This window comes from Budorcas taxicolor, chromosome 17, assembly GCF_023091745.1.
Source record: "Budorcas taxicolor isolate Tak-1 chromosome 17, Takin1.1, whole genome shotgun sequence".
Classification (NCBI taxonomy): Eukaryota; Metazoa; Chordata; class Mammalia; order Artiodactyla; family Bovidae; genus Budorcas; species Budorcas taxicolor.
Window position 1 is genome coordinate 67288414 of NC_068926.1, and position 22479 is coordinate 67310892.

A 22479-nucleotide genomic window follows, 5' to 3' on the forward strand; every position below is an offset into this window, starting at 1 on the left:
CATCCCTGCCACCCAGAGCATCTTCTCCTATGGGTCCTGGAGGGCCCTTGAGGACATCAGGGGTCTTTGCCGGCATCCCAGCCTTTGGAGGAGCTGGTTTGACAGCAGGATAGAGGCTATGCGGGCCAGAACCATATGGATCCTAAACGCTGCATCCAGACGAGTGTGGCTGGGCTCCTTGATACTCAGAGTCCAGAATTTCCACAGTGAAACAGGAGAAATCTCCCACTTTGTCATGGGTTAACATTCCAGACTTGACATCTTGGTCATGGAGCTTTGAATTGACGGTCAAAGCATTAACCCAGAGCTGGACGGCAGGAACCTGGGCTCCTAGGGCTCGAAACCACATGTTCTCAAGGAGCTGTCATCTCTAAGTTTTGGAAGATGTGAGCTCTTCACTTTGGAGAACTTTGAATCCAGGCAGTAGAGACCTTTCATCAGAAGGGTTGGAGGGCTGCCTCATCAGCACCCACATGTGATTTCAGAGTCATCAAGAAATAACATGTGTTATTTCTTATATCAGATGTAATACACTTATTGAATACATTTTAGAAAATACCTATAGCTGTGAAGCCAGGAAAGAAAAGCACCTAAAATGATCAAGCCTGGAAATCACCAAGCTTATCATATTATTACCTTTAAACTTGTTCTCCATACATTTGAGCTGCATATTTATGCAAAATGGGATAACACGGATAATTTAACATCCTTAAAATGCTCTTTCCATGTTGTTCAGCGTTCACTCATTTGTTCATCCTCCAACAAATAATCGAACGCCTACTGTATGCCAGGCACTGTCCTATTTCCTGGAAAGGCAACAGTTTAAACATGAATGGGTAGGGACTTCTCTAGTGGTCCAGTGGCTAAGACTCCATGCTCCCAATGCAGGGGGTCAGGGAACTAGATCCCGCATGCCGCAACTAAGGGCTCGCGTGAAGATTCCCCATACCGCGGTGAAGGTAGGCGATCCTGCGTGCCACAATTAAGACCTGGCGCAGTCAAGTAAATAACTTTTTTAAAAAATTTAAATTAATGAATGGGAGAACTAAAACCTTGTCCGCTTGGAACTTTCTGCTGTTACATTCTGCTAACCAACCAGTTGGTCATATGATATACCACCGTGACGATGTAGCATTATTCATTTAACCAGTCCCCTGTGGTTGGGCAGCTAGGTTGCTTCTTCTCTTGATGAGATGAACATGCTTTTATGGCTGAATCTTTCTGAGACACTGTGATCATTGATTTCTTAAAGAAGGAGCCCTGAAGATGAAAGGGCTGAGCAGAGAGATAAATAACCACCTGTTTATGTACACTGCTTTGGATGTCTGCTTCCAAATTGCCCTCCGAAATGAATTCTATCCATGTGGACGCTTGCCAAGCAAGGAAGGAGGGTACGTGGTAGGAGTGGATTTATTTAGACTAGACAGGAGAAAGTTAAGGAGCTTCTCAGTCTTTTATTAATTTATTCATTTGGGGCTGTGCGGGGTCTTCGTTGCTGAGCGCTGGCTTTGCCTCACTGCAGCGAGTGGGGGCCACTCTCTAGCTGCAGGACGTGGGCGTCTCACTACAGTGACTTCTCCTGTTGCCGAGCACAGGCTCCAGGGCACGTGCGCTCAGTAGTTGCGGTTCCCGGGTTCTAGAGCACAGGCTCAGGAGTTGTGGCACACAGCCTTAGTTGCCCCGAGGCACGTGGGATGTTCCCGGACCAGGGAGTGAACCCATGTCTCCTGCATTGGCAGGCAGATTCTTAACTGCTGGACCATCAGGGAAGTCCAGAGTTCCTCAATCTTAAGAAACAAAAGTAGGAGATCGTTCCCAAGACCTTGGAGGCATGGGTTAAAGGCCATTTTCTAAGAGGCAGGAGACGAAGAGTGAAGTGAAGGATGAGGAAACCCCGTCACTGCCACAGGGACCATTTCCTTCTTGCAAACACCTTTGGAGACTCAAAGTCTCTTGTGTTCCCAGAACACAGTACCACACTCTCCAGAATGATGTCAGCTTAGAAGATGATCCTCCACATTATATATATCCAGGGATACCAAGTCTCAGAAAGAAATTACGCAAAAGGGACTTGTGAAGTCTGGGAGTAGTGGAAACAAATTTTGGAGCAAGTCAGACCTGGTTTCAAACTGGTGTGGTTATTTCCTTCCCTGTGGTTGTGGAAGGCAGTATAATGCCCCCTACCCACGTCCCTGAGATGTCCATGTCTTAATCCCTGGGAACTGTGTTACCTTACATGTCAAAAGAGACTTTGAAGTTAAGGATAGTGAGTTGGGAAGATTATCCTGGATTACCTCAGTGGGCCCAATGTCATCATGAGTGTCCTTAAAAGAGGAAGGTGGGAGAGTCAAACAGAGAAGGAGGTCAGAGTGATGAGCTTTGGAAATGCAAGAAGGAGCCACAAGCCAAGGAATGTAGGTGACCTGTAGAAGCTGGACAAAGCCAGGAAGGCCATTCTCTCCTAAAATGTCCTGAATGAATGCAGCCCTGATGACGCCATGATTTTAGCCCCGTGGAAACAGGGACAGACTTTATTTTCTTGGGCTCCAAAATCACTGTGGCTGGTACACTGTGGACGGTGACTGCAGCCATGAAATTAAAAGATGCTTGATTCTTGGAGAAAAGCTATGACAAACAGTGAATTAAAAAGCAGAGACATCATTTTGCCAAAAAAGGTCTGTATTGTCAAAGCTATGGTTTTTCCAGTAGTCATGTATGAATGTGAGAGTTGGATCATAAAGAAGGCTGAGCACCAAAGAACTGATGCTTTCGAACTGTGGTGTTGAAGACTCTTGAGAGTTCCTTGGACAGCAAGGAGATCGAAGCAGTCAATCCTAAAGGAAATCAACCCTGAATATTCACTGGGAGGACTGATTCTGAGGCTGAAGCTCTAATATTTTGGCCACTTAATGCGAAGAGCCAGCTCATTGGAAAAAACCCCGATGCTGGTAAAGATTAAGGGCAGGAGAAGAAAGGGGCGACAGAGGGTGAGATGGCTGGATGGCATCACTGACTTGATGGACAAGAGTTGGAACAAACTCCGGGAGATAATGAAGGACAGGGAAGCCTGGTGTGCTGCAGTCCATGGGGTCACAGAGCGCTAGACACGACTGAGTGGCTGAACAACAACTCATTTTGGAATTCTGACCCCTAGAACTGTGGTGGTGCTGCTTTAGTCGCTAAGTCATGTCCAGCTCTTGCGACCCCATGGACTGTAGCCTGCCAGGCTCCTCTGTCCATGGGATTTTCCAGGCAAGAATACTGGGATGGGTTGCCATTTCCTTCTCCAGGGGATCTTCCCAACCCAGGAATCAAACCCGGGTCTCCTGCATTGCAGGCAGATTCCCTACTGACTGAGCTATGAGGGAACTATAAGGTAATGTATACCTGTATAGGAGGCTCTGGATCTAAGTCTTAGTTCTAGCCAGAGGCTCCTTCATGTCCCTTCTCTGAGCCTCAGTTTGTCCATCTGTAAAGTGGGGACATAATAGCAACCTTCCCCCAACCCCCGAAACAGACGATGTGGACAGCACAAAGAATAAAGCGTTCACTCACTGTAGAGAGAAGTGCCCACCCCAGGAGCCTGCTCTACCACCAGCCCCTTACCAACGCACTGGGCAGGGATGGGAGAGGTTATTCCCAGGGCCCAGCCCAGATGCGGCTTAAACTCCAGCCAGACAGGAGCCAATTTCCCCAGCTCATTATCCCAAACCAAATTAGGAGCAGCCTGGACTGCGCCACTCCTGGCTTAATTGGGGCTCACAGACGCCCCTGGCCCGTGCCTCCTTTCTTCCCCCACTCCCCCGTCCCCAGCCAGGCCGCGCCTTGAGGGAGCCAGAGGCTGTGCAGGCCTTGCCACCTGGGCCCACGCAGACGCCCCAGTGTAATCAATTAGAGCCAGGCCAGGCTGGGCGCATAATGGGGCACTGCTGGGCAGCTGGGCCCGGCATCGATCCCGGCCGCCGGTGACCCCCAGGGAGGCGAGGCAGCCAAGACAGGCCAGCAGATGGCGGTCTCCAGGGCCCTCTGCCCCCACCCCGACCTGGGGCTACCCGGCGGAAGGGTGGAGAGGCTTCTGCTCCGGGTGGACCCCCCCCAACAAGCCTGGGACGCTGGACTTTGGTATTTGGTCTCCAAAAAGAATGAGAAATATTCAGGAAATACTGCCTTGCTGGGGTATCATTACGTACCCACCCCCAAACTGGAGCATCTTTCATTCCTCAGAACCATTGGATGCCCCCCACGGCACCCATGCTGACCAGGCCCAGTGCCCCCTCCCAGGGCAGCCCCTGCGGATGCAGCCAGACTGAGACGGGCCAGAGTTTCTTTGAAGAACCTTCTCCAGGGCCTCCTGGGCTCCCTTCCTGCCACAAAGGTTGGTTCAGACTGGCAGGGGGCGTGGAGTAGGGGGCCGCGGGATTCCCATCTGGGGACCGTGAGGAAGCCTGCATGGGGGTCTCTACCACGGTTTCCACCCAGGATGCTGCCCCATCCCCCACCAAACTGCTGTCACCCCAGGAAACAGGGGTGGAAGCTTTGGACCCTCGGACAGGTGTGGAAATTTGGGGAGGTGACGGGACTAGGGGGGAACCTCCTGCATAGGGGTGGGGGTAGGGATGTCGGGGGATATTGTTGAGGGTTGGGGGGAACATTGCCTGAGGGCAGGACTTCTCTGGGATTACCCCGTTATCCCCTGTGAGGACACACAGGAGGCGTTAAGAACTATTTGCTGAGGTCTCTGTGTGAATGGGCCTGTGAGGGAGGGAGCGTGCATGTGTGTGTGCATGTATGTGTGTGAGAGACAGAATGCGTGCAAAGGTAGATGACTATGTATAAGAGTATGTGACTCTGTGTCTGTAATCGTGCGTCCACGTGGCATTTTTTCTCCCTCCCTCTGGGCCAGTGTGCATATCTAAGAAAAGACTCAAGAGTTTGCTTCCTCTGGGAGACTCCAGGCCCCAGAGCACCCCAGCCACCTCATGTGGGAACATCCTTGCCCAAGTGCAGGTGAAACGCAAATTTGGAAAAACAATGACGTAAAAAGAATAGAATAAAAATCACCTCTCGTGATACCACTTATAAACGTGCCTGAGCAGAAGCACTCACCTCGCAGCCATGCAGGGCAGTTTCTGCTAAAAGTCCACTTCACAGATGGGCAGCATGAAGCTGGGGGAGGCTAGGGGTCAGGATTGAGCTGCCAAGGTGCCGAGACCAGGATACAGTCAGGCCTTGAGGAGAACACTGCCTTGCAGACAGGAGGGAACTTAGGTTTCCTGAGGGCTTGGTGCCCTTTGGGGCTGAATTTTATGAGTCAGGTGCCCAACACAACAGTGTGGAATTGAAGTGAACCCAACCCAAGAAACTCTAGCAGGCTTTCCATCTCACACCTGCTACCAACTGGCTGTGTGACCTTGGGCAAGTTCCTTACCCTCTCTGGTCTGTTTCCCCATCAGCACCGCTGCCTCCAACAGCTTAGAACTCAGGGAGGGCCTATTCTATTCTCCTTCCTAATATAGAAACCCCCCCCTCCTTCCCCTTAATCCATGAGAAACCTGCCCAGCCACTGCTTACACACCTCCCCCAAAGAGGAGCTCACTCTCTCAAAAAGCACCAGGTTGTACGGTTGGCCAGTTGAGGCACACAGAGAGGCACATGGACTCAGAAGCCCGACTGCCCAGGTTCTAGACTTGCCTCTCATCATACCAGCTGTGTTACTAACCCAGCAGTGCCTCAGTTCTCCCATCTATAAGATGGGGGTATTTCACTCACAGGGCTTCAGATGATTTCAGGAAAGCCAGTCTGCCTCAGCAGCTGCCTTAATGCTATTTGAACTGCTGCGCATCTTTCCTGCACCCACACACCCCCTGTAAAAAAGGATGCTTTCAAGCCAGAGTAGGATGGTGCAGGGATGAATAGTCCTGGGCACTGACTGAGGGCCATCAGAGTGCTCGTTACTGTGATTGCTCATAAAACCCTGCCCTGTGTTCAGAGGCATCCGCCTCCTGTCCCTTCCACTTACTAGTTCTCGGTCAGGAATGAGCTCACCCATTTGACAGATGCAGAAACTGAGGCCAGGCGGATGAAACTATGGGCCCAGGTCACCTCTCAGCACCCTGAGCCGCAGGGCTGCTGTCACGCTGGGGCTGGTCCTTCCATTGTCCACCCATCCTTGTCTGTTTGAGTCCTAGCCAAGTGGGTGGGGAGGCCAGAGAGAGGGGTTGGGCTGAAGCTCCCCTCCCCGGCCAGGGATACGGAGCCGGGTGAGCAGGCTACGGTCCAGCCACCAGCGCAGGCTGCCTAATTGCCGACGCGCGGCCGCTGCCCTGGCCCGTGACACAGGCCCCTGACAGACGTGATTTATGAGGGCCCTCGGCAGAGCGGAACCCACTCAATTGCCTATTACCTCACTTAGCAGACACCTTGTCACCGCCCGAGAGCCGGGTGTTAAAAATACAAACCAGGCGGCCAGCAGGCCCTGCGCACGGGCCCTCCACCTGCTCCCAGCCAGAGAACCACTCCCCGCAACCCCTCTCTGGCCAGGCGGCCCACTGATCTCCAGTTGGGCTGGGCTTCAGAAATAGACGGTGAGGCTGAGAGAAGTGGGTGTCATCGGCCTCAGCGGCTGAGAGGGAAGCAGGGCAACCGGAGAGGGGACAGAGCTGGAGTTTAGCATCTGTGAGCCCCGCCCCCTCAAGGCAGGGACCGTGGCTGAGCCAGACACCCAGTGTTGTTGCCGGGGACACAGAGGCCCTGAGTCAAATCCCGTCTTCACCCTCTCCCAGCTCACCAACCTCAAGAGACTCCCTTAGTCTCTCTGGGCCTCAGTTGCCTCATCTGTAAAATGGGTTATGGAGAGGGTTAAGTGAGTTAATACAGGATGTGCAATTAGGAGAGTGTCTGGCACGTCACAGATGCCCAGGAGTATGGTCCTTACAATATTGTTTTTCTCCTCCTTTCAAGCACTCAGCACCTGGCCAGGGGCACATGTGTTCTAATCAATTGATATACCATAATCTGCCTGCAACACAAGAGACCTGGGTTCAATCTCTGGGTCGGGAAGATCCCCTGGAGGAGGGCATGGCAACCCACTCCAGTATTCTTGCCTGGAGAACCTGCAAGGACAGAGGAGCCTGGAGGGCTACAGTCCAAGGGGTCTCAGAGAGTTGGACATGACTGAAACGACTGGTCACAAACAAGCACATCACCATCACCATCAACACAATCATCACCATCACCACCATCACCATCATCACCACAATCATCATCACCATCACCACCATCACCATCACCACCATCACCACCATCACCATCAACATCACGATCATCACTATCATCATCACCATCACCAACACCACCATCAACACCATCACCATCAACACCATCACCACCATCACCATCATCATCACCACCATCACATCATCATCACCACCATCATCACCATCATCACCATCACCATCATCACCATCACCATCATCACCATCACCATCATCACCATCACCATCATCACCATCAACATCATCACCAACACCACCATCATCACCATCATCACCATCACCACCATCATCACCATCACCACCATCATCATCACCACCATCACCATCATCACCACCATCACCATCATCACCATCATCATCACCATCATCACCATCACCACCATCATCATCACCACCATCACCATCACCACCATCACCATCATCACCATCACCATCATCACCATCAACATCATCACCAACACCACCATCATCACCATCATCACCATCACCACCATCATCACCATCACCACCATCATCATCACCACCATCACCATCATCACCACCATCACCATCATCACCATCATCATCAACATCACGATCATCACTATCATCATCACCATCACCAACACCACCATCAACACCATCACCATCAACACCATCACCACCATCACCATCATCATCACCACCATCACATCATCATCACCACCATCATCACCATCATTACCATCACCATCATCACCATCACCATCATCACCATCACCATCATCACCAACACCACCATCAACACCATCACCACCATCATCATCACCACCATCACCATCATCACCACCATCACCATCATCACCATCATCATCACCATCATCACCATCACCACCATCATCATCACCACCATCATCACCATCATCACCATCACCACCATCATCACCATCACCACCATCATCATCACCACCATCACCATCATCACCACCATCACCATCACCACCATCATCATCACCACCATCACCACCATCACCATCATCATCACCACCATCACATCATCATCACCACCATCATCACCATCATTACCATCACCATCATCACCATCACCATCATCACCAACACCACCATCAACACCATCAACACCATCATCATCACCACCATCACCATCATCACCACCATCACCATCATCACCATCATCATCACCATCATCACCATCACCACCATCATCATCACCACCATCACCATCACCACCATCACCATCACCACCATCACCATCATCACCATCACCATCATCACCATCAACATCATCACCAACACCACCATCATCACCATCATCACCATCACCACCATCATCACCATCACCACCATCATCATCATCACCATCACCATCATCACCACCATCACCATCATCACCATCACCATCATCACCATCATCACCATCAACATCACGATCATCACTATCATCATCACCATCACCAACACCACCATCAACACCATCACCATCATCTCCATCACCACCGTCACCACCATCACCACCATCACCACCATCATCACCATCACCACCATCATCACCACCACCATCACCATCACCACCATCACCATCATCACCTTCACCATCACCATCATCACCACCATCACCATCACCACCATCATCACCATCACCACCATCACCATCACCACCATCACCATCATCATCACCACCATCACCACCATCATCACCATCATCACCATCACCATCATCACCATCAACATCACCATCATCATCATCATCACCAACACCACCATCAACACCATCACCATCACCACCATCATCACCATCACCATCATCACCATCAACATCACCATCAACACCATCACAATCAACACCATCACCATCATCACCATCACCATCACCATCACCATCACCACCATCATCACCATCACCATCACCACCATCATCACCATCACCATCACCACCATCACCATCACCATCATCATCATCATCACCATCATCACCATCACCACCGTCATCATCACCATCATTACTAGAAAGATGGGTCAGGCCATTCTTGGCAGTGGGAGCCACTCATCTTGATGATGACAATAACCCCTGACATTCACGTGGGTTTGTAAGGCTACCGAGAGCTTTCCCAGATGCTGTTCCACTTCCTCCTCCGAGTCCTGAGGGGAGGTGGGAGCCCAGAACTCTGTCCAGCATGGCTTTGAGGCCACACTCGGCAAGCTTACTCATTGCTTCTCCACCCTTTGCTGTGTGACTCCTGGCCAGCGCAGCGCCTCTCTCAACTTGGGAGGGGTGGGCAGCTCAGCTTCCAGGAGTGTCAGTGCAGCCCCAGATCAAGGAACCACTGCTCAGCGGACAAACGGCCTGAGGTCCTGGGCTGATGGCCTGCATTCCTGGGCCTGGCAAGACCACACCTGCTTCCCTCGTGACTCACCTGCCTGGGGCCCCAACCCAGGTCCCTCAGCCATATTATGGTTTAGAACCAACATTAAAAGAAGCCACAGTTGAGATTTTTCTACAAAGTCGTGCATTCATTCAACAAACATGAGCTAGAGGCATCTCCTAAAGGAGCTCACACTTCAAGTGGGAAGATAGTGGCTTTGGTTAGAACAAGGGGCTTGCGGGTACCGTCAGGAACACTCACAGCAGAGGAACTGAAGCCATGCTGTGGAGGAGGTGGAGGAACTAACTAGAAGGAAGGAGTCTCAGGTAGGAGGAATAGCACATGCAAAGGTCCCCAACCTGGAAAAAGTGCCAAGAACTCAGAAGTGGAGCAGAGAGAAAGAAGCAAGAGAGGGCAGCCTTTTCCAAGACTTTCCACATTAGAAGGCAAAGCTGGGAGGGACTCGGTCATGTGGTCATTCATTCATTCATTCATTCACCCTCTTGGTCGTTCAACAGTTGCAGCTTATCTACTCCCTGCCAGACCCAACTGGGAGCTTGAGACAGGGAAACAGACAAAGGAACACATGAGACAGGAGAGGGAAGCCCAGGGGTCATGGGGAGAGCCAGTGGGAATGGCATTAGGGAAGACTGCCTGGAGGAGGGGGCTCCAAGCAATCTAGAAAATGCCTCCTTGTACTTCTAAACTGAGCTCGGGTGTCAAGGGCAATATTGGTCCCAAAGTTCTCCCTGATGTCAAGGGCAAGGAAAGTCCAGATTCCTCTGGTAAGCTGATATTCTCATTCATTCATTCACTCATTCTCCCAAGTGGTAAGACAGGTAGAGGTAACTCAGGCCCAGCCCAGCACTCACCTGTCTCCATGTTGCTGCAAAGGAGATAGGTGAGCATAAACAAATGTAAATCGGTGTCCAGGGTGATAGAAGGTGGCCACCCAGTGCAAGCTGGTCACAGAATCACTTGGAGCCTTGAAACAAACAGATTGCCAGGCCCCGCCTTGGGTCACTGACTCTGCCTCTCGGGGTCAGGGCAGAGAACCTGGATCCTAAAACCCCTCAGAGGTGGGAGAGGGCTCAGCCTGGCACTAGCCTGCTGACTGTCATTTCAGAACCCACCATGCTGGGAGCATTGAGCCCCCAAGGGGCTGAGCTGACCCGCTGGCAGGCAGGACCAGCTCCTGCTGACTTCAGGTCTTATTTTAGCCTCTAGTGTGTCCCAGGGAGGCCAAACGGGAGGAGGTTGGATGTTTTACAACGGGGATTTGCACAGGTATTTTCAGTCCGGATGGAGGGTCAGGCTGGTCCTAGCTGGCCAGCCCTGCAAGAAGAGAAACCAGGTGCTGAAATCAAATACAACTCCCCACCCTTCACCCTCCCTGGAGACGATGGTCCCCCTAAGCCTGGGGTGGGGGCTTTCCAGTGAGTGATGGGCCAGAAGAGCCCATGTCAGCTCATACCTGTCACCTGGGGGTTCCAAATAACTTGAAACTCCTTGGTTGCAAAAGAATGGGGAGGCAGATGACATCATCCCCATTTCACAGATGCAGAAACTGAGGCTTGGAGAGTCCAACGCCAGCATCTTAGGCACACTCAACCCTAAATCCTGTGACAATGAACTAGATTCTTGCTTAAAAGGCAACATCAGTGCTAACTACCACCACTCCAAGCTGGTGATTAATAATAATTGTGACATCCAGAGTTCACATGGCCTTGTTCTAAGCACTGAGTACATTTTGTAAGGACCTTGTTTTCTTCCATCCTCCTAACCACCTACAAAGCAGGTACTGATAGGATGCCCATTTGATAGATGAAATAAAGCCACCACCCAACTCGGAAGTCAGGCAGAGGGTCTATGGAGCCCTGACTTTCCGTGACCTTTTCCCTCCCCAGACCACCTCCCCAAACCCTCCCAGCCCTAATGCCTTCTCTGATGGGTCCTTGAGGCAGAGGCCCGAGAGTAGGTTAACAAGACACAAGATATACAGCATCCTCCAGGCCTTGGTTATACCTGCCACGTGGGAGCTGGCAGTGGGGGTCGATAGGCAAAACTGGAAGCCTGAGTTTGAATCCTAGCCCTACTCTGGCCTGGCTGTTGTTCCTTTAGAAAGGTCTCTGGCCTTGGGACTTCCGGGGCAGTCTCGTGGTTAAGACTTCACCTTCCAATGCAAGGGGAGCAGATTCGATCCTTGACTGGGGGGATAAGATCCCACGTGCCTCATGGCCAAAAAGCCAAAACATAAAACAGAAGTAATATTGCAACACATTCAATAAAGACTTTCAAAAGGTCCACATCAAGAAGAAAGAGAAAGATTTCTGGCCTTTCTGGGCCTCAGTTTCCCCCTTCTGAGAAGTGGGAGTGTCTCTTCCCACCCCATGTACCCCCCAGCATAGAGGACTGGATCAAGCAAGTGGGAAAACACTTCCCAGGCTGCAGACCAGGAGGCTGAGCAGAGAGCGACTGGGAGACGCCCAGGCCCCCAGCTGGGCAGGTATCAAGTGGGCCCTTACAAATTTTTATATGCCACTGTCAGAGTGACAGTTAAGGGGGAGTCAAGGAAATGGCCCCCACTCCAGCATTCTTGCCTGGGAAATTCCATGGCCAGAGGAGCCTGGTGGGTTACAGTCCATGGGTTTGCAAGGAGTGACTAACACACCCAGGCCATGGGTCTCAGGAGGACGGGGTAGGGAAGATGAGGATCAAGGATGGGCCCCCGGTAGGCTGGGTGCTGGAAATTGCAGGGCTGGCATGGGCAGGAATGACCCAGAAGGGCATTTGGGTGAGGAAGCCGGACAGGCAAAGGCCTGGAGGGGACTTCCCTAGTGGTCCAGTGGTTAAGAATCTGCCTGCCAATGCAGGGGACACAGGCTCCGTCTCTGGCCCGGGAACCGAGGGTTCACATGCTGCCGAGAAACGAAGCCCCTGTGCCACAGCTACTGAAGCCCTGGCTCTAAAGCCCGCGATTCGCAGCAAGAGAAGCCAGCTCCGTGAGAAGCCGGTGCACGGCATCAGAGAGTAGCCCCCGCTCGCAGCAGCGAGAGAAAGCCCACGCACAGCAACGAAGACCCAGCACAGCCAAAAATAAACAAATAATTTTTTTTAAGAAAGAAGGCATTAATAAAGGGCGGTGGGGTGGAGGCTAGAGGTTAGGCCGCGGGGAGAGGCATGCGTAGAGAACAGCCAGGCGTTTGGACGGCTGGAGCTAAGGGTGTGTGAAGGTCTGCAAATAGGTGTGTGAAAGGTGGCTTTTCATCCGTGCCTGTGCGCGCATGTGAGCCTGAGCGCGTTCTCCCTGCCCCAGATCCCCCATCAGCGCTCCGGTATTTGTTTGCTCGGTTCCGGCCCTCCCCAGCCCCCTGCTGCCTCCTGGCTCCCCGTTTGCCAGTCGGCTCTCTCTCCCTCTCCCGGGGGCTCCATGGGTCACTGAAACCGAAACAAGCCCCCGCTCTGATGGTTAAACCAGATGCCCAGACCTCGTCCCGCCTGGGCCCCATCCCGGGTCAGGAGGAGCCACGGGGCTGCTGCGGAGGCCCCGCCCCGGCAGCATCGGACCGCGGGGGGCCTCGGTCCCCAGAGGGACAGAGCCAGACGAGGGGAAACCCAATCCCGGACACATGGAGATCATTTGCAGACAGGACCGAATCCGTGACCAGTGGAGGGGAGGGAACATGGAGTGGGGGGGTGGGCTGGCCAGGGAGCACGAGGTGGGGGTGGGGGTGGGGGAGGCCAATGAGAGAGGGGCCCGGGCCAGCTCTGGGCCAGCCCCAGACCAGGCTCCAAGGCTGGGAGCCCCGGGGCAAGGCTCCCACCCTCTCTGGGCCTCCACATCCTCCTTGCAAAGACAGAGAGGACTGCAAGAGATAGCTCAGCACACAGTCAGCCCCCAGCAAACGGGGTTGATTTGGAGCTGAGGCAGCTGAGGCCCAGAGAGGTTGTGTGACTTGCCAAAGGGCACACAGCGAGTCAGCACAGGAGTGGCGCTGGAATCACTCAAAAGGCTCTGGGAAAATGATACGTCCACAGGGAAGGGCTCAGAGGTAGCAGCCGGCTACTGTTTGCCAAACTGGGTGTAAGTTTGAGTGGCCTTTGTCTCCCCGTGGGCAGCTCTTCCCTCTACCTATTTCACTGGGAGTCCGGGGACCCCACCCCCCAGAATGGCTCCCACTCATTTTGTTTTGCTTTTCATTCACATATGACACAGTTCACCCATTTGAAGTGTAAACTCAACAAGTTTTGGTATATTATATGATTTTTAAATTGCTGTAAAATATATATAGTGTTAAGATCACCATTTAAAACCATTTTAAGTGAACAATTCAGTAACATTAAGTACATTCACAATGTCATAACCTTGTGCAACCATCACCACTAACTCCAAAATGTTTTCAACACCCCAAACAGAAACTGTTCCCATCAAGCGATTAGCCCCGCCCCTCCTCCCCACAGCCCCTGTTAGCTTCTACCCCTCTCTCTATGGATGAGCACATTTAAGTGGAAGCACACAGTATTTGTCCTTCTGTGTCTGGCTTCTTTCACTTTGGGTTTTCCACGTTCATCCACATTGTCACCTGTGTCAGTATTTCATTTTTCTTGAAGGCTGAGTCAAGCTCTGTTGGAAGAACAGACCATATTGTGCTGTTTTCATCTGTGATGGGCACCTGGGCCGCTTCCGCCTCTTGGCTCCTGTGAATAATGTTGCTGTGAACGTGAGTGAACCCTGCTGGAGTCTCTGTTTATGAGTCCTTTGGGTGAGCGAGTACCCAGGCAAGGAATTGCTGGGTCAAAGGGTGACTCCAGGTTCCCTTGTGAGGACCCACCAAACTACGGCTGCACCAGGAGTCCGCAGCCCCCTGGCTTGGAGTCCAGCCCATACAGAGATGTAGGGACTGGGGCCCAGAGCTGGTCACCTCTCGTCTGGACCTCCCAGGAGACTCCTTGCTACCCCTGCCTCTGCCTTAGCTCCTCCTGCCTGAGAGATCCTCTCCAGACTCTCAGAACCCATGCGTGGCTCCCCATGGCTCTCTGGATAAAATCCTCGGACGTGATGCCTTACATGGAGCCCTCCTGACTCCAGGCTGGGTGGGGGTTCCCCCTCAATGTCCCACCTTTGCATCTATACCACCACAGCACTGATCAGGTGCCCTGGGCTTCCTACTGACTCGCCTGTCATGTCTGCTCATGGTCCTCAGTGTAGGAGGTGCTCAATAAATAAATATATTTCACGGATGAAGAAAGGGGACTCAGAGAAGGAAACTGACCTGCCTGAGGACACCGAGCTGGGAAGCGAGGGTAACCCGAACTGGGTTAACTTCTAATTCAAGAAGAGAGCGGGTGTCAAGTGCCTGGCACATAACTGGTGTTCAAAACATATTAAGTGCCAGTTTCTCTCCCATCCCTTGCCTTGGGACCCTAAATGCCCCTGGGTCCAACCCAAGTGTGTGTAAGTTGTTCAGTTGAGTCCAACTCTTTGCAACCCCATGGACTGTAGCCCGCCAGGCTCCTCTGTCCGTGGACTTCTCTAGGCAAGAATACTGGAGTGGGTGGCCATTCCCTTCTCCAGGGGATCTTCCTGACCCAGGGACTGAACCCAGGGCTTCTGCATCGCAGGCATATTCTTTACTGTCTGAGACACCAAGGAAGCCCAGGTCAAGCCCAAGCCCTACCTCTAATTCCCTGTGTGGCCTCGAGCAAGCCTGTTGCCCTCTCTGAGCCTCAGTTTCCCATCTGTGATCTAGGGGCTGGAATTTGAGGCTTCTCCAGCCGCCACCACCCCCCTACCTCCGAGCAGATTCCTAATAGCTCAGCTGGACCCCCTCGCCGACCCCTCCTGCCCACAGGTAATTAGAGGAACGCGGTGGGGGTCGAGGGCAGGGGGAAGCCCCAGCAGGCAGCTCCTTCCTCTGAAAGGGGCCCCTCAACACTGCCGGCCCAGCCCCCGCTGCGAGAACAAAAGGCCTTGTGGACGTTCAAAGCAAGGAACCGGGCGGGAGGCCAGCGTGGGCGGCCGTAGAGATGGCCACGGGGCTCGTGGCGGGGATGGCCGGCAACTGGAAGCTGTCCCCATCCATCAGTCAGCGGTGACAGCTCCCGGGGCCCCGCGGCCCCCTGCAGCCCAGCCAGCTGACCATCCCGGCTGCACGGGCCACCCCCACCCCCTCCCACCCGGTGGCTGCAGTCTGATGACCTGAATAATGGAGCCGCCTTGAGCGTCCGGCCACAGTGACAGACACATCTCTGATCCAGGCCTCTCACACTCTGCCACTGAGCGTTACTGTCTCAGCCACAGCCCCGGCCACCAGCCCGCCGTGTGAAGAGAGAGATGTGACATTCCGACGGGGCTGGGCAGCCTGAGCTGGTGTGCCCAGGGGCCTGGGAGTCCGGGAGTTGACCAGAGCTTGGCCTTGCTTGATGCCAGCCCCCTGTGTGACCCTGGGCAAGTCTTGATCCCTCTCAGGGCCTCAGTTTCCCCTTTTGTGAAATGAAGGTGTCATATCCAGCTTCAGTGGGTGAATTCTGTGGTGCTCAAGGGTTTGGGGAGACAAGTGAAGGTGGGAATGATGTGAGCTGGATGATCTGATATCAAATCCCATGTCCGCTTGCCCCTGAGGTGAGATCCCAGGCAAGGTACTCAGTGCTTGCAATCCACCTTCTCCTTCCTGCCTGTAAACTGAAGACCATCCACTCACTTCTCTGAAATGAGATCATCATTGTAAAACACTCAGCCCAGTGCCTGGCCTGAATCTTACAGACACGGACCATCAGCCAAATGACTAGTTAATTCCTGGGAAGGAAAGAGTGAAGCGTCCAGGAAGGGTCCTGAGAGGCAGGGTTGGAGATGAGCCTGGAAGAGCATTCTGGGCAGAGGGAACAGGCGGTGTGGATGCTCAGAGTTAGGATCAAGCTAGGGGAGGGGGGCTGGTGTTTGAGGGATATGGTGGAGGGGAGTGATGGAGGGAGGCAGACTAGGCAATGCAGAGGGACTGGCTTTGCTGGGTGTCTTTGGGAAGCTGCTTGGCCTCTCTGGTTCTCCACAGCTCTGTCTGTTCCTTGAGCTCCACGCTGGGATCTGCCTCGTGGAGTACAAGGAGGAAGAGAGGCGGCGGGCTAAAGGGCTCAGAATGGCCTTGCATGAAATAGACACTCAGGATCTGGGAGCTATTTTGCATCATCGTCATCCTCGCCATTGTGCAGCACGCTGAGCGCTTTGATAGATCATATCGGCTTTCTGTCGCCAGGTGCTTCTCTTTTAGAGAACACTGGAGGCCAGGGATGTCGACGGGTACGAGAGAGTTCCTACAGCTTGGGTGGTAAGAGGAAGGAAAAAAAAAAAATTGGAAACAGCCTAAATGTCCATCAGCAGGAGGATGACTCAATGAATAGTGACATCCTTGTACCGCGGACGAGTCTATCGCAGTGACAGTGTGGCAACTGGAGCGTCACGTATCAACAAGGATCAGTCTCAAACGAGGATGCTGAGCCAAAAAAGCAATCACCGAAAATACATATGGGATGCTTGCATGTAGAGAAAGTTTTAAAACATGCCAAGCTGTGCTGTAGACCACGTGTGGATATGCACGTAGGTGGTGGAGAAGCCAGCGGGGTGGGGGAGTGATGACACCGACTCAGGAGAGCAGTTCTCCTGCGTGGGGGGTGGGGGGCAGCGCTGGGGGACTGGCCAAACCGCAGGGCTCCCTTCCAGCATCCTCTGCTGCATTTTTATGATTATCTGACATGGTATGTATCGTAACCTTTCTTGTTTGTCGTTAGTGTTCCTTACTAGAATGGAAGCTCCATGAGGCCAGGGATCTTGGCCTGATTAGGTCCGTGCTGCGTCCCCAGAGCCTAGAATGGTGCTCTCTGTAAGTGTGTATTGAATGGGCAGGAGGGAGGAAAGGAAAGAAGCACAGGAAGGAGTAAATTAGCATTGCAGAGAGAAACACAAGGCCTTCCTAGGCAAGACTCCCCTGGAGGCTCAGACGGTAAAGCCTCTGCCTGCAGTGCAGGAGACCTGGATTTGATCCCTGGGTTGGGAAGATCCCCTGGAGAAGGGAATGGAAACCCACTTGAGTATTCTTGCCTGGGAAATCCCATGGCAGAGTAGCCTGATGGGCTATAGTCCACGGGGTCACAAAGAGTCGGACACGACTGAGCAACACACACACACACACACACACACACACACACACACACAACTTCCTTATACAAAGGAAAACATCAGGACCCCAGGTGCAGTCAGAGGGTGGCTTGAGGAAATGGAGAAAGACCACCCCCTCTATTACCTCTGCCTTCGGGGATTCCAGCCACCCCAACCCCATGGCTCAGGGGTCCCCATGCACCTGACATTCTCCCTGGAGCTGGGGGGATGGGAGCCTGAAGTGAGCCCTCTCTCTCCTCTGCTGGGAAAGTAGATAGGAGACAGGGTCCACTGAGCCACAGGGAGTCTGCCTGTCTGGTGTAGGAGAGGCTCATCATCTCCGAGTCATGGTGGCCCAAGAGACACAGATGCCCTGAATGACCGTGTTCTTTGCCACCATGGCCTCCCCCGATGGCCTGAGGTCAAGACGTCCCACCAGACTTAAACCCGCCAAGCCAGACACCCTGTGCCCCCAAACCCAGGTCCCCAGGGTCCCGCCCTCTAATAATTTTCACCAGGTGTATCCGGCTTTCTCCATTCCCGGCCCCCCTCTCTGCCGGACCCTACTGCGGCCTCCTGGCTCATCTCCCTAAGACCCCCTCTGACCCCTCCCAGCCCTCTCCTCGCAGTTGACCAGGTCCCCTCACCTGGCCCAGCCTCCATGGGCCTCACAGAACTCGGGGCATGGTCTCCACCACAGCCAGAGGCCCTGCCTGCAGCTCCCCAGAGTCATCCCCGCCACCCCACACCCACACCCCCCACCAAACCCCCGGCCACTGAACGTTCCTTCTTCTTCAGTAACTCAGCTTATAAGCACATGCCCCACCACCTCCATCAGGAAGCCTTCCTAGACTTCCCAGCCTAGGTGAAGACCCTCTCTGGGACTCTGCCAGCACCCTGGGTTTCCTGTTGCACTCAGAAGAGTGAGCTGCAGTGGGACAGAAACCATGTTCTGTGCATCACTGCACCCCCAGTACTGGGCCCGGGGAAGGCGTTGGTTACATACCTGCTGAATGAATGGATGGATGGGTGGATGGGTGGATGAGTACACAAATGAAGAAACCACCTGGATTTAAGCCTCAGGATCCTTTGGAAGGTCTAGTCGCAGGGATTCAAAGCCATCTGAACTCGAGGCCTCCGGGGGGGGCGGTCCGCCTGGCCCCACAGCCCCTTCTTGCAGGGAATAAAGACGTAAGGAGTTAATCGCCTGTTCCGAGCACTTGTCCAACCCCACCTGTAATTCCCCCGCCAAGTAAAGTGAGCATGATATAGCTGATAAAACTGCATTAAAATTCCCCTCGGCCTGATTTCCCTACAGGAAAATGGTGGAACCCTAAATCGTGATGGGCATGAAATACAGCCAGGAGTGGGCGAGAGCCGCGCTGCTGGGAGGAACCAAGGAGCAGGGAGCTGCAGCCTCATAAATTGCCTGGAGCTGCTGCCCTAGAGGCTCAGCCCAGAGGAGGCTTCCTGAGCCGCTCTTATGGCAGGGGCTGCGGGGAGCCCGACCCTCTCCCAAGCAGCACGGAAGACTGTCCAAATAGGATAGGCCTGGAACATTTCGGGTTGGGGTGGGGCAGGGGGAAGAGTTACAAACCCTTTTGCGCCTTCAGCCCCTCTGAAGCACCTACTTTAACTAATCGCTACAACAGCCCCAGGAGGAAAGTGCCTTCATCATGCACGTTTCCAGATTTGAGGCTCAGAGAAGTTCAGGACCTTGCCCCACGTCACACAGCTGAACAGGGCAGAAGAGGCGGACGGAGGCCAGGCCTGAGGACGGTCTGGTATGGGGAGAGGAAGTTTAAACAGTAACTTTCTCCTCTCCACCCTCTCTATATCCTTACAACTTCCTGTCTTTGGCAGCTCCCACCACCCTTCACAACAACGGGGGTGCAGACCCCGAGAGATGTCGAGGAAGAGCAGGGAGCGCCATCCAGGCAGGCTTCTCATGACAGCACTTTCTTCCCACTGTGTTTATTTTTGAAGACACCTTCTGTTGGCAGCCACTGATATCGGTTTCCTGTTATGTTCAGCGAGATAAAGCTTCCCTTTAAAGAAATCTCTTCATGTGTTTGAAGTGAGTCAACTTAAAGAAAATGTTAGGTAAGTAATGCAGGTGATAATGAGTCAAATCTGCAGACCTCGCCTCCTCTCCTGCCACGTCAGCTCCTTTTGCACCGCCTCTGCCTCCTCCCCGGGGCAGGGATCGCTGCCGGCTTAGTTCAGGGGTCTCTCCCGAGTGGCCTAGTGCTCAGCACTCAGTAGATGCTCAATAAATAACTGTGAAATGAAGGCAGTGGCCATATAGGAGTTGGGTACTGAAAACGTGCACAGCCAGCCCCTTGGCGTGCAATTCTAAAACCCTCTGATCCTGATATTCTGTTGCTGTCCGGGATTTAATGGACTCAGATTCAGGAGCCCTAGGTGTGGGGAACCCAGGATCTTGGCTCTGTGGTTCTCTGATGCCAGGCTTCTCTGTCCCTAAGGCCTTCAGTGGCTCAGAAGTGTACACAGTTGCTCGGAGACTCTAAGAATGTGGATGGATGGATGAGTGTAAGACTGGATGGACAGACAGGTAGATGGATGGAAGGGTGGTGGGCAGTGCATGGACGGATGAGTGGATGGAAGGGCAGGCAGGTGGATGAGTGGATGGGTAGTGAGCGGATGGAAGAATGAGAAGGAGAGAGACAGGATAGTTTAACGGATGACTACTGGCAAACAGTTTTCATGAAGAGTGCCCCTCCCCTCTTCCGAAAGCTTCCAATCATCCACCAGCTTCTTCATCCCGATCCTGTCCAAGACACATCCCTATAACATAACATCAAGCTAATGACTGCAAGAAAGAACTGCAAGGAGATAAGAACAAAGCTTCAAATACTGGTGAGACCTGCCAGACGAGAGGAAACCAGCCTCGAGAACATAAAGAGGAATGTGTGGCTTAAGCATAGACCTGAAGCAGGAACTCAGGGGCACTCAGGGTATTTAAGGAGCAGAACTGAGAGCCGTGGGACTGAGGCTCTGCAGGAAGGAGAAAAAGAGGGCCTCGCGGGCGGAGTTTGCACTGGGATGGATGCCACGGGTTTCAGACAGGGGGCTGACCCGACCACCGACTCAGCACCCAGCTCATCGTTGCTCCCGGGGGAGGAGGGGCAGGGCTGGGAACAAGAGAGGCAGAAGTGAGAGAGGGTGGCGAGGCAGGGAGGTGGCCGAGCGCGGGCTCGGGCCTGTTTGGAGGGGGACCCGTCAGGTCTTGGCGATGGGTGACCTATGGAGAGCGGCCAGTGCTGGAAGCAGGGATGACTCTCAAGTCTTCTGGATTCCAGCTCTGAGAGTGTGGTGGGAGCCGAGATGGGGCTGGGGAAGCCTGGCTGGGATTGCAGATGGGATGCCCAGCGCTCTCCTCTCCCTCCATCTGTAGAGAAATGCTCGATGGGGCACCTACTATGTGCCTGGTCGTGCACTGGACTCACAGAGAGAATGTACCAACTCCCCCACCTCCCGGCCACGCAGCACATCATGTACCCAACCAAGTTCCCACCAGCTCACCAAATCCCCTGGGAGTGACAGGACCAAGTGTCCGGCGGTGTTAGATTCCCCCAGTCCCTCCCCCCCAGCAACCAGCTGGCCCCATGTTCATGGCGCCAGGCCACTCAGAGTGCAGGCGACCTTCCCGAGTGGCCGGTGCCCTGGGTGCTAATCCCTCCCCCACCCCGGCCTTCTCCTGGATGGGCACACCAGGGACTTACACAATGGTGGCCCAGGACACCCCCAGAGGTCATGCCCTCAGAGAAGAGACAGCAGCTACCCAGCTGGCCCTCGCCAACTGCGTGACCTTATGCGGGCCACGTTCCAGGAAAGATCACCCTTAGGTGTCATCTGTTGACCTGTGTTCACACAGCACCTTCTGTGTGCCAGACTCAGTGGGACAAAAGAGACCCTTCTTGTTAGACTACCCCCCCCCCCCCCACCGCCACCAATATCCTACCCAGAAACAGATGAATCAAGAAAGATTTCCAGAGCGAGGGCTTCTGGGGAAACCCAAGTGAAAGCATAGATCATCACAGACCACACACATCCCTTCTTTCATCTCACCTTCATGTTACCCCAGGACAACCAGGGAGACGTGAGGAAATTGAGGTGCTCGGCGCTGGAAGTTCCTCCCCAGGTTGCATACGAATCACACCTGCCTCTTACAGCTGCTCCTGAAGTGTCAGGCTTGGTATCCGCTTTATCTAACCATGAGAGAGGCAAGTGACCACGTGAGCTGGAGGCTCGTGGGCAGAGAAGAATAGACTAAGAAATGGAATGTATTCTGGGGGTGTCTGATGGAGGACTTGAGGGTCTCTTGCCTCCTCTGAAAGGCCCCCTCCTGACCATGCCAATTCTATCCCTTCCAAAAAGGATCTGAGAACTCCCCAGGTCCCACACGAGAGCCAGGGTTGGAAAGATGAATCGGTCAGGGTTACACAAGGCTTTGCCAGTTGCTAAATTTACAACTGCAATGCGACCCTCAGGACACAGTAAAAACACTTGGGGGGAAAACCTGGGGCCAAAGGGAGAACTTCAGACACCTCTCCAGGCCCTCTGAGTCTGGCAGAGTGAGGCAGTTCCCAGTTGGGCCCGGAGAGAGGCTCTCAAAGCCAGCCTTGCAGACAGTTGGAGAGTTACCAGCCCGCCAGCCCAAAGGGCTTTGCAAGCCTGCCCTGGTCACCGG

At 53.4% G+C, this 22479-nt stretch overlaps 1 long non-coding RNA gene across 2 annotated transcripts; it reads right to left on the reverse strand.

Moving 5' to 3' along the window:
- Window positions 1-14101: 14101 nt before the first annotated feature.
- On the reverse strand, window positions 14102-22139 carry LOC128062611 (uncharacterized). Of its 2 annotated transcripts, none has more exons than XR_008200818.1 (3): window positions 21858-22139; window positions 18772-18938; window positions 14102-14240 (listed from the first exon to the last, which is right to left on the reverse strand). It is a non-coding gene; the product is annotated as an uncharacterized LOC128062611 (long non-coding RNA). The 2 variants fall into 2 exon arrangements; XR_008200819.1 differs by having other exon boundaries at window positions 14102-14314.
- Between the last annotated feature and the right edge of the window lie 340 nt (window positions 22140-22479).